The sequence below is a fragment of the Plectropomus leopardus genome, chromosome 4, assembly GCF_008729295.1.
Source record: "Plectropomus leopardus isolate mb chromosome 4, YSFRI_Pleo_2.0, whole genome shotgun sequence".
Classification (NCBI taxonomy): Eukaryota; Metazoa; Chordata; class Actinopteri; order Perciformes; family Serranidae; genus Plectropomus; species Plectropomus leopardus.
Genome location: NC_056466.1, coordinates 1910763 through 1923876, shown reverse-complemented (window position 1 = coordinate 1923876; position 13114 = coordinate 1910763). Strand labels below are relative to the sequence as shown.

The window sequence follows — 13114 nt, the reverse complement described above, 5'->3', positions numbered from 1 at the left end:
ACCAGCAGAAGTTAGACTGAGTTAGAATAAACTACAGTGTATTTGTAATGATCATTTTTGGACAGTAGCGAAGCCCTATAACACAGAGCAAAAAGATAAATCAAGCTTTGGAAACACATAATTCTTGATAGTAGGATTAGTTCATTGTTGGTCTTCTGATGGGATTTTATGATAATGAGAATAATACAGAATTTCCTGAGTAAAAACATCAATCCTCTAACATTTCCTGCTGCACAAATACTTTTTCTATTTTTAAAAAAAAATACTGTGGCAACAGCGGCAAAGTAAATAATAGGTGCATGCTTTCCCAGACCAATCCTGCACCGTTATGGCCATATATGTGTCAGCCTGATTAAGATGCGGAGTGCAGGGGCCCGACAGTCACAGTGACGACCAGCTCCAGCAGCTCAGAGCTAAAAAAAGAACAGCACAGGAAATGTCTTCACACAGGATGCATGCATGCATCGACCGGCGCGCTCCCGCCGCCTGTGATGAAGGCAGATAAACTGTGGGACCAATCAGAGCGAGGGAGCTGTGCGCAGATGTGCGGGGGCCAATACAGACTCTTTGATCATATGTGTCACGGTGCACACATTATGACGGCTGTATCGTGGGCTGACTGCGTATTTGTATGAGAATTAAATTAAAATGTAATTAATTCCTGCATTACACAGGTAAAGTGAATTACATGTAAGTATGAACACACAGTTATATATGCATGGACTACTGTATATATTGAGAGACTACAAATGATTTGAAATGCTTAAAATTAGTTCAAAAACGAGGGATACAGGTAAAAATATGGAACGTGATCGGGCCTTTACAGATCCTCTTTTTTAAATGTTCTGTTATGATGCAGACAGCAGTTAAGGAAGAAATCACTCTTGACTTAAATATATAAAGATCTTCTAATGACTGAAATATTCATCCATCCAAAATATTTTTCTCGTCATCTATTTTACCCTAATCAGCGACCTTTGAGGCTGAAAAAGTAAATCCAGCCCATAAAATACAGCTGCTTTGACAGTGCTTTTGGTGTAAGATTGGGACGCCAAAAGCCACCTTTCGTGTGTACAAGAAACGCTGTCGGACGAGTCAAGTTAGAACACAGCCGGAAAGAAACGCTCGCGGTGTCATCATATGCTGGCAGACAACCAGACGGAGCCTGTTGTGTCCACTTGAAGTGCTGCAGGAGTGAAGTTAAAACGCTGCAGGAAACAACGTCATTTAGGGAACCTGCAGATCCCTGATGGTGGTTCAGACGCCTTTCAACAGCATTTAAATCTCTGCAACACGTGAAAATTGGTTTGATTTCTTTTTACACATGGGGAAAAGGCAATGAGCAACTTGGCAAGAAATGTCCGGAAAACTGGAAAAAAAATCTAATTCTATATTACATTTTTTTTAAAAGGTAATTTTCTTGTAACTTCTTAGCAATTTCTTGCTAAGTTTTGGTTCTTTCTTGTGAAAGTAAGACAAATCGAGCTGATTTGCTCTGGTTTCACAGGGGTAATGTGATTATCACGATACATTTATTTGCCCACTAATTAAAGAACTGTTTTCTGTTGTTACCTTACATACAAATAGTTTAGATATTTGCCACAATATATCAGTCTATTACTTCAAATGCATAAAGATCAGAATCCATTTTAACCTCCAAAAACCTGCGCTGATCAAACTCAAGTGTTTGTTTGTGGGAGCGGGAGGTCACGCTCTGTTGTAACTTCGCTACAAAGTGGCTCCTGTGTTTCTGTGGAAATGAAGAGGAAGTCATTATGTGCTGTGTGTGTGTGGAGTCATTCGATGATCACATGTCAAGAGGCTGCAAACACATGACCTCATACCTCTCACAGCGCCTATTGTGTGGCTGACTGAGGCGTTTTTTTACAGCAGAGGACCAGCTATGAATGTGAATGAGTAAGAATGTGTGTGTGTGTGTGTGTGTGTGTGTGTGTGTATGTGAGGTGGCAGCAGCACAGAGCAGAGACAGGAAGTGATGCGTTGATGCCGGCAGGCGGGCGACAGAATGTGTAGGAGGAGTCTATTTTAAGACTCAGCTGCAGGAGGACAGAGCTCTCCAATACATCTGGCCTTGTGTGTGTGTGTGTGTGTGTGTGTGTGTGTGTGTGTGTGTGTGTGTGTGCTCATGATGCAGTAGGCAGGCTAATGGCCAGAGGTGATGCTTTTAGTGTTTTAAAACGTCCTTAACGCCTGCAGATAATTGCATCTTGTCACAAAAATCCAATCAGGACATAATTGTTCTTGTGTTTTCAGCCTCTTTAGGTGTCAGTCGAGTGCTATCCAGAGAGAGAGTGTGTGTGTGTGTGTGTGTGTGTGTGTGTGGAGGTGGGAGACAGACTGACAGACAGACAGGGAGGAGGTGGAAGGAAAGATGTGAGGCGTTCAAAGAGAGGAAGAGGAGAGAGAGAAGGAGGAGGGATGTCAATAAAACGTGACTACACAGGGAGGAGGGGGGAAGTGTAGGACACAGCAAAAGGTTGTGTGTGTGTGTGTGTGTGTGTGTGTAAGTGTGTCTTCCACAGCCCGCGTTGGTGACGTAGTGTCAGACGTAGACTGAGAGGAGGAGGAGGATGAAGAGGAAAGCAGACTGAGGATGCTCAGCACGGGGGCGTCTCATTTCAACACGTTTTAAATTCTCAAACAGAAGCGAGAGAGAAGCAGAGCGGTGTGTTCTGAGGGTCGTCTCACCTGCGATGAGTCGGCTGCCTCTGAGCGTTTTCAACTCTCCGTAGAAACGAATGTTTCATTCATCACTTCTCAGACAGATGCACTCGTCTGCAGAACGGACTGAGGAGGATACAAGTTTATTAGATTTTAAAAAAGAACAAAAAAGGCCTCTGATTGCATTCATCTTATTTCTTTCAGGGACTGATGAAAGAAAATCATCCTTCAGGCTGTCAGGATATTTGAGATTCCTTTGCATTCAAAATCAGGACATTATAACCAGCTTTAAGGATGATTAAAAAACAAAAAAACTACACATATAAAAGGTTTTGAGATGCTTCATTAACCCCGTGAAACCTGGATCGACATCACTTTTTTCGTGCTGCTCAGGCGCCTTTCACAGGTATTTAAACCTGTGAGCAATTCGGCTTGAATTAAAAAACACTGAGTAAAAGGCAATGATGTTCTCCAAAGTGCAAGAAATTAGTAGATTTAGAGATTTATTCATATAATAAAAGCAGGGCGGAAATGTCAAGAAAACTCTTTATAATTATCATAATTATATATTTAGTTATTTTTACTATACATTATTCTTTAGGCAAATTTTGCAAGTAATTTCCTCGTTTGTTTTTGTTTCTGAGGTTTTTTTGCTTATTTTCAAGTAATTTTCTTTTTTTTCCAGTAATTTCTTACTTATTTTTTGGGTAGTTTCTCCTCAAGTTTGTCACTGTCTTCCTCCCGTGTTTTGAAGAAAAAGAAAGAAATCAAGCCAATTTTCTCACAAAGGTATAAATACCTGTGACAGGCGTCAATCCCTTCACAGCTTCTGAATAAAATTCACGTCACCATCTTAATCAGATGTTTCTTTTACTCATTATAGCTGCAAAAATAAGGAATCTAATTCTTAAACCGTTGTTAATTAATATCAGTATTAGCACAACCAATTACCATTATTAAATCAGAATATCATTTGCAATTACATGTAAGGGTTTGTTCTATTAACTAGAGACTGGAGTTTTTCTTATGACATTTCTACAATATAATCCTGTCATACATGATCAGCTTTATAAGTGTAGCTGCATTTAACAGCAATTTCTGTTCTTTTTGTGCTTGTTCTTGTATCACATAGAGATTTGTTTGATGAAAGATAAAATCGCATTTCTAAAGTTTAATCCCTCTACACGTAATGTGCTACTTTAAATGATAAGCAGTTTTCTTTTACTGTGACGTAACCTGCTGCACGTGACTGGGTGCTCTTTGTCACTTGGGGTGTGAATTCATTAACTGTTATTGTCACTACTGCGCTGCTGAATAACAATTATTGATAAATAATACTGCTATCATCGTCACTGCATGTCAGAAAGCTGTCAAAGCTGTCAAACAAAAAGAGTAATTTATGCAATCTGCAGTGATGGGACAACAATTAAAAAAAACACCAAAAATTCCTGCAATAAAAAAATATTCCTTTGAAACAACTGAAATGTAAATAAACTGTAAAAGTACTAACCTGTAAACAGCTCTTTCGATGTCGTAGGTGGTTCAGGTGCTGGTCACGTTTAATCTGTAAGAATGAATCATATTTTGTGACTTTATCATAAATTACTTTTGTGTGTAAAATGCTTAAAAAGTACCTACAGGTGTCATGTTTGTGTAAAAACTACAATATCTCCCTGTGAATGTGTCTGGTCATTAGTACTTTGTGTATATCACATCCAAGTTCCTACCATGGAGAGAGTCAAGATTCCTAAACTGAAAAACATAACGTGGTCTTTGTTTTTGCAGTTATTTAGTTTGAGGCAGCTCTGTTGCACATGAATTTGGTTATTTACAACATGAGCAAAACAAAAAGACAAACTCTGATTTCTAGACAGCCAAGGCCACAAGATTAGCAAGTAAAGCATGACTCACCTTTGTTGATATCGCTCCTCGTGGTGCACATTCCTACACAAATTTACTACTAATCAAATCATTTACGACTAAATAACAGTGTGGGCTCGTGGCCCCTCTGGTGTCCTGCTGAGTAACGCAGCCTCGTCTCTGAAATGCAGGGGAGGCCCAGCAGAGAGCTGCATAAACTGGAAATACTCAAAAAACTTCAAATTGTCCTCAGTAGAATAATTCCTGCTCAGTATGAAGATGCCAGGAGGCGGTTAGCTTAGCACAAACCCTCAACGCGTCAAATACCGACGCTTTACCGGTGCCGCTCACGTCAAAATACGACGCTTTACGTATCCTCCTGACGCTCTGTTACAAAGTGTCAATTTACGTCCAAATGCATTATCTTTTCAAAACACACTTCCCTTTTCACAGGAAATGTACACTTTCTGATCATTACGTGCATAGTCTTTTTCAAAATAAACTTACAATGTCGGTAGAACAGTATTTACATTTATTTTCTTGTGCAACAAAAGCACGTGGTTAGGTTTATAAAAAATAAATGTTGGTTTTTCTCAGCATTTAAAGAGAAAGCGAACAGTGGGCCCAAGGTGAAAGTCTATAAATGTAAATACAAGGTGTTGTAAGTTTATTTTGAAAAGGACAGTATGCGTGTAACAGGAACATCATCTTCCTCAAAGTATAAAAGCTGCAAAGACAAATGTGTTAATCTGATATTAATATATACTTTTAATATATTTATATTTTCTTAATCTCACTGCTCGTAACCCCTGAAGTTGCATGTTTGTGTCATTGTTCATTCTTTGCTTTTTGTTACTGTTCTTACCTTTATTATTCAAGCTTTATTTAAAAAAAGGGCATACAAGGACACACTGTCCACATCAGCAGCAGCAGAGAGATATCATCATATTTAGGCGTGAATGGCACTGACCAAGCAGCGATATCTGACACGTTGGGAGTAAAACTGGGGTGTAAAAATGGAAACAGCACTTCTAACACTCACTAATTAACAAAGATTAACATAAATTATCTTGCTGAGTTGATGCACACAAAAACTGAAGTGTAAAAAAAAGCTGTCATCACCCCAAGTTTGCCAGGTAACTAGTAGAAACTCGGAATATCATATTTACAATTTTTAAAAAATAGGAGCAGTATCTTTCTTCTCTTGCTTATTTTCCAAAATGTTGGACTTTGCCTTTAACTCTTTAAAACTTGGATCGACATCACTTTTCTTATGCTTTCATCATACTCCTTAACAAAATTTAAACCTTTGAACTCTGAGCAAAAGGGTGCAATTTCTTTAAAAACATGGAAAAAGGCATTAAGCAACTTAATAAGAATTGTTCCATAAATTGCAAGAAATTTGTAGATTCAGAAAATTATTTTGAAAAAAACTAGGCAAAAACCATATTTACAAATACAATTACATATTTATGTTACTTCTTTCCCCCCTCTGTATTTAAAGTTTTTTTTAAAAATTATATATATTTATTATATATAAGTTGATCATAATTACTTAAAATTATGTTACAGAATTATCATAATTTTTAAGCACATGAAGTTTTTTCCTCTAACTTTCTGGTAATTTTCTTACTTTTGTTTGTGCTAATTTTAAGGTAAGTTCTTCTGTTGCTCACTGGCTTGTTTTTGACAGAAATCAAGCCAATTTCCTCAAGTTTGAAATGGTGAAATAAATACTTTAGCACTTGTAATCAGACTCTGAAAACTTAATCATTGAGTTTTTGGGTGCAGGATCAATAACACGGACAAGAGGATGGGTAGAATGCATTCTCTCTGGTTTATTCAGGTTCTTTAGGAAGAGTTCTGTTTGAAATTACAAAATGCACTGGTAGAAACAGCAGAGATAGATAGAGAAAGAAACAGAGGGAGAGAAAGAGATGGTCGGAGAAAGAGAGAAAGAGAGAGGGAGAGAGAAAGAAGGGATTTCATAGCCGGAATAAACGGGAATAACATCACCAGATTCAGGTTCAGGCAGCTCTTTACTCTCAAAGGGATTGTTTTTCATCGAGGAAAAGTTTTGTATTCCTTCTCCCCCTTTTTTTAAAATCTTTTTTAATTTTTTTTTTGTAATGTTAGTTAAAGTGTTATCTATCCTTGCTCCCCCACGGTTTTTTCCCCCGTGATTTAACTGGCAAATATAACAAACAAACATTCTTTGATTTCACCACCAAAGTCATTTCCATTTTTTTTTTATCAGGATGATTTTTTTTTTTTCATTTTTGTTCATTTTTTTGTCAGGTTTTTTTTATTTTTTTGTTTTTAAAAATAGAAGAAAAAAGAAACACATTGCTCTTAAAAACATCTATCTATATATATTTTTACATAAATATACTTTTTTCTTTATATTTATTTTTTTTAATTCCTGAAGTTGACTTGTTACCCCACATAGTGGCATGCACATTGCACATGCAAATCTGTAATTAAATACTTCTCTTTTATCTTAAATTGCCATGTATGTTTATTTTTTTCTCTTTTTTCCCCAACTTGCTGAGTGAATCCTGTATGGTTTTCTACTGTGGCACTGGTTCGGTTTCTACTGGGTCGAGTGTGCGATGGTTTGCGTGGTGATGAGATGGATGGTCGGGAGTTGCTTCAGAGTTTCCCCAATGCATCTCTGCATCGACAAAACATTTATTCCTCTGATGTTTGGATCCATTTAAACTGTATTTAACCCTTTGTAGCTGGGTAATTTTTTCATAATTGGATGGGGGCCGGCTCCGCATTAATCTAATTATTTCAGAAGGGTTTTGCTGCATTTTATGCTCCAAACAAGCATGTTTGGAGCCATTTCTTTTTCATTTTTTTAGGTTTGGATGGTCTTGCCATATTACCCAGAATTATCAAAGGCATCAAACAGCTGACCAAGGGAACCCTATATCATTGTTAGCCAGAGACTCATCTTTGGCTAAAGTTGGTGGGATTGAACTCAAGTTTCTTTTGACACCTCAATTTAAACTTTCATCAAGTGATAGGTTACCAAAATTTTGTTCAAAAAACGGAGCTAATGGTTGTTTTTGGACAAAAGATAAATTAATAAAATGTATCCATTTTTGTTGCAATGATCTGTAGATGTGTCACTTTCTCTGGTTCAAGGACCCCAAACTCTCCTCTGACAAATCACAAAAAAAACATAACGAATGTTTTCATTGTTGGAAAATAATCAAATCTGTGCTACAAAGGGTTAAAAAAATAAGACCCTACAAATTCCAAATATTATGTCACCTCGAGATGTTTTGGGAGAGCTCGGCCTCCAGCGTCCGGGACGCTGACGTCAAGAGGTGAGGACTGATCTTCCGGAAGCAACTCGTGTCCACTGGGTGGGCTGATGGTGATGGAAACACATGGAGAAGAGAGAGATGGATGAAAAAAGTGAGAGGGACCATGGGGTTACTATGGCGACAGCAGGAGACACTTCACCCTTGTGTCTGAGGAGTTACTGTAAACCAGCACATGGACGCACAGAGTCCAGCAAGTATCAGCGATGAAAGTTTTGATGACGTGCACAAAAATGAGTAAGTCATTTCTCGCATTATTAAGTTGAGCTTTGAAATTAACCGTTTTTGCAAGAAACAGAGTGTTAGCGTCAGGCTAGCAGCTGTGTTTCGGGTGCACAAAAAAATACTTAACTTATTCTATCAAAGTATGAGCAAGTTTTCACATTTAGACAATTAGTTCTGTTCATGCGCTCTCAACCATTTTTGATGCTACATCGAAGTTGTTTTAACACTAAACTGCAGACAAATCTGCTTTTCATACCAAAATGACTGCATAGGCTGCATACAGATTTGTTTTAATGCAGAAAAACCCTCTCAATAAAGGCGATAGACTCCTTTCTCATTGCAAGTAGATGACTGAGCATTTTTGGGGGTTTTTTCCGGGTTGTCATGCAATATGTCTCCAATAAGTGCACCAGAACATGTGGCTAGTAAACAGCAGAAAGCAGCATGGAGACCAGTGAAAATGTTTGCTTCTTATATCTTTAACCTATTCACTTTTAAACTGGGTCATGATTTAGGGGCCATTTACATGGCAATGGTTCCTGCATGAAATGTTAAACTTCGTTCACACGACAACTACGTTTTCGGAATTTAACTTCTTGACGTCACGGCCACACTTTGTGCATGGAGTTGTGGTGTTCTTCTATGTTGTGTCATTACAAAGTTACACTGCCAACTTCTGGCCTGGCATGCATGTGACAGTGTTTCTGTTGTTTTTGCGAGTCGACGTGCACGTGATTCATTCTCACAATGTTATCAAATAAACTCAGAGTTTTTTTTTTACACCAAAAGAAAGACCTTTCCTTTTTTCTTTAATGCCACCCTTATCTAATGTGGCCTTATTATTATAGCGAGAGAAATGACTGATGCCTGATTGGAAGTTTGGCTCAGAGCATGAGAGGAGAAACTGAAGTGAGGAAAGCAAACAAACGACAAAAGCCAGGAGGGCACCAGATTGTTAGCGCACCATAAATATTCTTTGTTCTTTCAACATCAGGTTGTGTTGTCGTGCTATTTGGATAATTAGCCTCTTTAATTTGTCCTGTCAGTTTCTCTTTTTGAGAACAAACAACCGCCACCTGCTAGTATGTTGAATTATTTCCTCTGTTGCAGGTGCAAAATGTTCATGGTTGTTGGCCATTGGCTGTTGCCTTCGTGGTGTGTTTAGGTGCTAATTTTTTGGCGCCTGTCGTCACCACTAGATCTTTGATGTCAGTTTTTGTGTCTGGGCCTTTAAACATACTGTAGTTTATGCAAGAACATAGTTTGTACACATTGTTCCAACAGGACAAAAATAAATAAATCAGAGAACAAATTATTAATTCAAGTGAATAAGTTCTACATTAATGTGCAGAAATCATCAAGAAGTTCACCTCTGATAACCATGCTGGACTCCACAAAGAGCTGAAGACGCACACAAAGACGCACACAGACTGCAGACAGAAAAAAAACACACACCCGCCCACACACGTAAGCATGAACTCATTCAACCTACAGCATGCATAGACATACAGTACACCGTTCATAATGAGCGATCACGGGGAAAGCTCAATCCCACCACCTTGTGTTTACGGATAGTATTACATGAGGAATGAGGAGAAAGAAAAGGACAAGAAGACAATGTGAAGAAGAAAGAATGAAACACAGAAAGAACATCAGATGATGAGTTTTTCAGAAAGTTTATGGATTATATACACAAGAATTACTCAGCCAAAATGTACAATAGACGGTAGAGGAGAGAATGGGTGAGAGAAAGGACATGGTTATCTACTGACTCCCCTCCACTTCCACGCCTCGCCCGTCCAGGCTCGACTTGATGAAGGAGGGTGAGGAGCGGGTGAGGGAGGGAGGAAACGGGATGAAGATGGCGATGAGGACGTTTAAAATCTCACGTGTGTGCTGTGATTGTCTCAGAGGAAGAAAATCATCGTGTCCTGTACAGTGTAAGGCACTGAGGGTGACCTACTGTAGCTGATGGTGTCAGGACACACACACACGAACTCAAACACACACACACACGCACGCACACACATAATAAACTGACAAATACATGCAAGTCCACTCACTCACATAGCTTCCTCTTATATGCGCACACATACCGTTAGTGCCGAAACGATTAGTCGATTAATTGATAGAAAATTTAAAAAAAAACCAACATGATGATAAAGTCATTTGTTAACCAAAAAATGCCAAATATTTTCTGGTTCAAAGAGGATTTCCTACTTTTTTTTCTATTAAATATCATTAAATATCTTTGGCTTTTTGATTGTCATTTGATTTCTGGACTCTCAAAACTCGTGATTTATTATAACTTATCTGTTTACATTCAGAGGAATTAATGAACATTAATTAAAGCAGTTTCATAGTTATATAGTTACATGGACACCTTTCTGTGCAGTGTTTTCATTGCTTGCAACTTGTCAAAAATTAACCATACTCTGCACTTTTTAACCCATTTAAGCATCTTTATTGAAAAGTTTTTTTCTAGTTTTACTCTGATTTGATTTTAATTGACATCCCAATAAATACTGTGCATATTATGCATCCTGGGTACAAACATTTCCTAAATTCTATCTTATCTTCCCTTAATGAAAGGGATAAGATAGTTTATTGATCGTGAATTTTTAGTAGTCATGGAATTAGTAAAAATGTCTGAAAATGTGGAAAGTCATGGACTTGGTAAAAAATCACTGAGGATTTTGGAGAAGTCTCAGAATTCGTAAAAAAAAAAATCTAAAAGTTTTGGAAAAGTCATGGAACTTTGTTGGGTGTAATTAAAATTATTGTTACAGTACTATTTAACAAATATAACTAACTATTAGATACTGAAAATGTTTAGTTTTCATACATTTGTTAACATTTAGAGTAATTTATACCATAACACTCTGTTCATGTTATATACTGAAAACGGCCATTACATTTTATTATGGTTTTATATTATATATTTTTTTATTTTAAAAGTCAAGGAGAAGTTTTGAAATTTTGAATCTTGAAAATTTATGGAAACCAAGTATGCAAAAGCAAAGGGTTCAGCTCAACAGCTAATATGCACCCAGATTCCGAAAACAACTAAAAAATATATAAATATATGAAAATTTGAACTTTCAAAACAATTTTTGGAACTTTTATAGACTACATGACTAATTGATTAATCCTAAAAAATAAAATGCCAAATTAATCAATAATGAAAATAATCAGTTTCAGCCCTAAACACATTCACACATCACTCAAAACACCCACCCACACACACAGACACACACACCAACGCACATACACACACAGTAAATGTCTCCCTGTCGCAGCAGTAGCCCCGCCCCCCTCACAGTGGGACCAAGCGTGGACATTGTGATGGTGACAAAATGGCTTCTGAGCAAGAAGATGAGCCCGAAAAAAGTGGTCCCAGTGCCATTGTGAAATTGTGTTAACATCACTACGAACTCTGCTGCTGCTGCTGCCCACCCTCCCCAAAATCCTCCCTCCACCTCCACCCCAAACAGGACCCCCTACAACATTAAAATCTCTCTCATTGCCTTTTCACCCTCCCCTCCCTCCCTCCCTTGCTCTTGACCCCCCTACACACACACGCGCATGCACACATCTAGTGCTGTACAAAGGGGAGACCACGGCGTGGCTTCAGCTACATAAGCACAACTTTTGGCAGCACTACTGTACATTAAAACCCACTGTGTAGTTGTTTTTTTTAAGAGAGCCCTTATTCGTGTTTTTGTCGACACGTTGCCTCACGACTGACCCACTGACACAATTTTCACAGCCGACTGGGTGGATGGGTAGGTGTTAGTTTTTCCTTCGTCCCAAAGCGAAGAGGAAAAGAAAAAAAGAAATGATTAGTCACAGGTTGAGACTGATGGGTGACAGAAGCCGGAGGTGAAGACACAGACAGCAGATGTGCGGAGACGTGGTGACTTAGCAAAAACCTTAGAATACCCCCAACCCTCTAAAAGTAACCAAACACCACAAAAACAAAGAAATGTTCACTTTTTCCCCCCCAAAGAATGGTCCTCAGAAAAGCACACACACAACATGCTTTCACACAAGGGCAGTGTTGTGTGTCGGCCATTTTGGATCCGCTGTTACAATTCTGGACAAGCGAGTGGTGTCGTGGAGCCAAAATGGAAGTTTCCCGCCTGTCTGTCAAAACCATAGACGGTTTATGACGATGGACGACACGACAGTTCCCCCAAAGTGAAGCCAAAACATCTCTATCGCCTCCTGGTGTCTGGCTGCAGCATAGGCCATAAAGCCCGCCCCCTCCACATTAGAGATTGGGACAATGGCTAAACTAAAAACTCAAAGTACGCGCTAAACACATTTTTCCCAAAGATGGTTTCTGTCCCTACAGGTAGTTCTCATCACCCTGATGTTTGACTGAGATTTTCCAGCATGATTAACAGCTGTTTTCTAACCTGTGCACTTGCATTCAGTGGTGCTGCTAATAATTGGTTGGACAAACGTTTAAGCAGGAACTTCACCGCCACTGAGATCGCTACTGCGGAGACTCTGTCTTCAATTGACGTCTCAAGCACAAATGGCAGTGGCCGTATATTTAATTCTCATTCAAAACTTGTAAAATACCTCTGCTTTTACATTGCTTTTGGCATTAAGAGTGCAAAGCCAAAAGCCAACTTTTGCATCCGCATAATACGCCACTGGGCGGCATCAGCTAAGAAAGCGGCCAGACAGAACTAGTCGCGATGTTACGATACGACACTCCGGCATGATTCTTGGACGGGCAGCACCGTCTGAGAAGATACCATGTGCCCCTTTTGCATAAACCTAACTATCCGTGGCAGCATGTGCATTTGTTGATAACTCGGTGTTTGTTGCCTAAACATAACCACATGCTACTGCGCAGTCTCTAGCTCCGAATTACGTCAAGATGGCAGCTGCTGTATCCCAGATATTTTGGCTTCACTTAAGCATAGCGGGGGTAAGTGGGGACACGTCATCCATCTTTATAAACAGTTTATGGTCAACACGCTTGGCGGTGTGTTGGT

At 38.8% G+C, this 13114-nt stretch overlaps 1 long non-coding RNA gene across 1 annotated transcript; it reads right to left on the bottom strand.

Annotated features, from left to right (window-relative positions):
* Window positions 1-2715: 2715 nt before the first annotated feature.
* On the bottom strand, window positions 2716-4827 carry LOC121941794. Its single transcript, XR_006105779.1, has 3 exons — window positions 4594-4827; window positions 4193-4246; window positions 2716-2808 (listed from the first exon to the last, which is right to left on the bottom strand). It is a non-coding gene; the product is annotated as an uncharacterized LOC121941794 (long non-coding RNA).
* Window positions 4828-13114: the final 8287 nt, after the last annotated feature.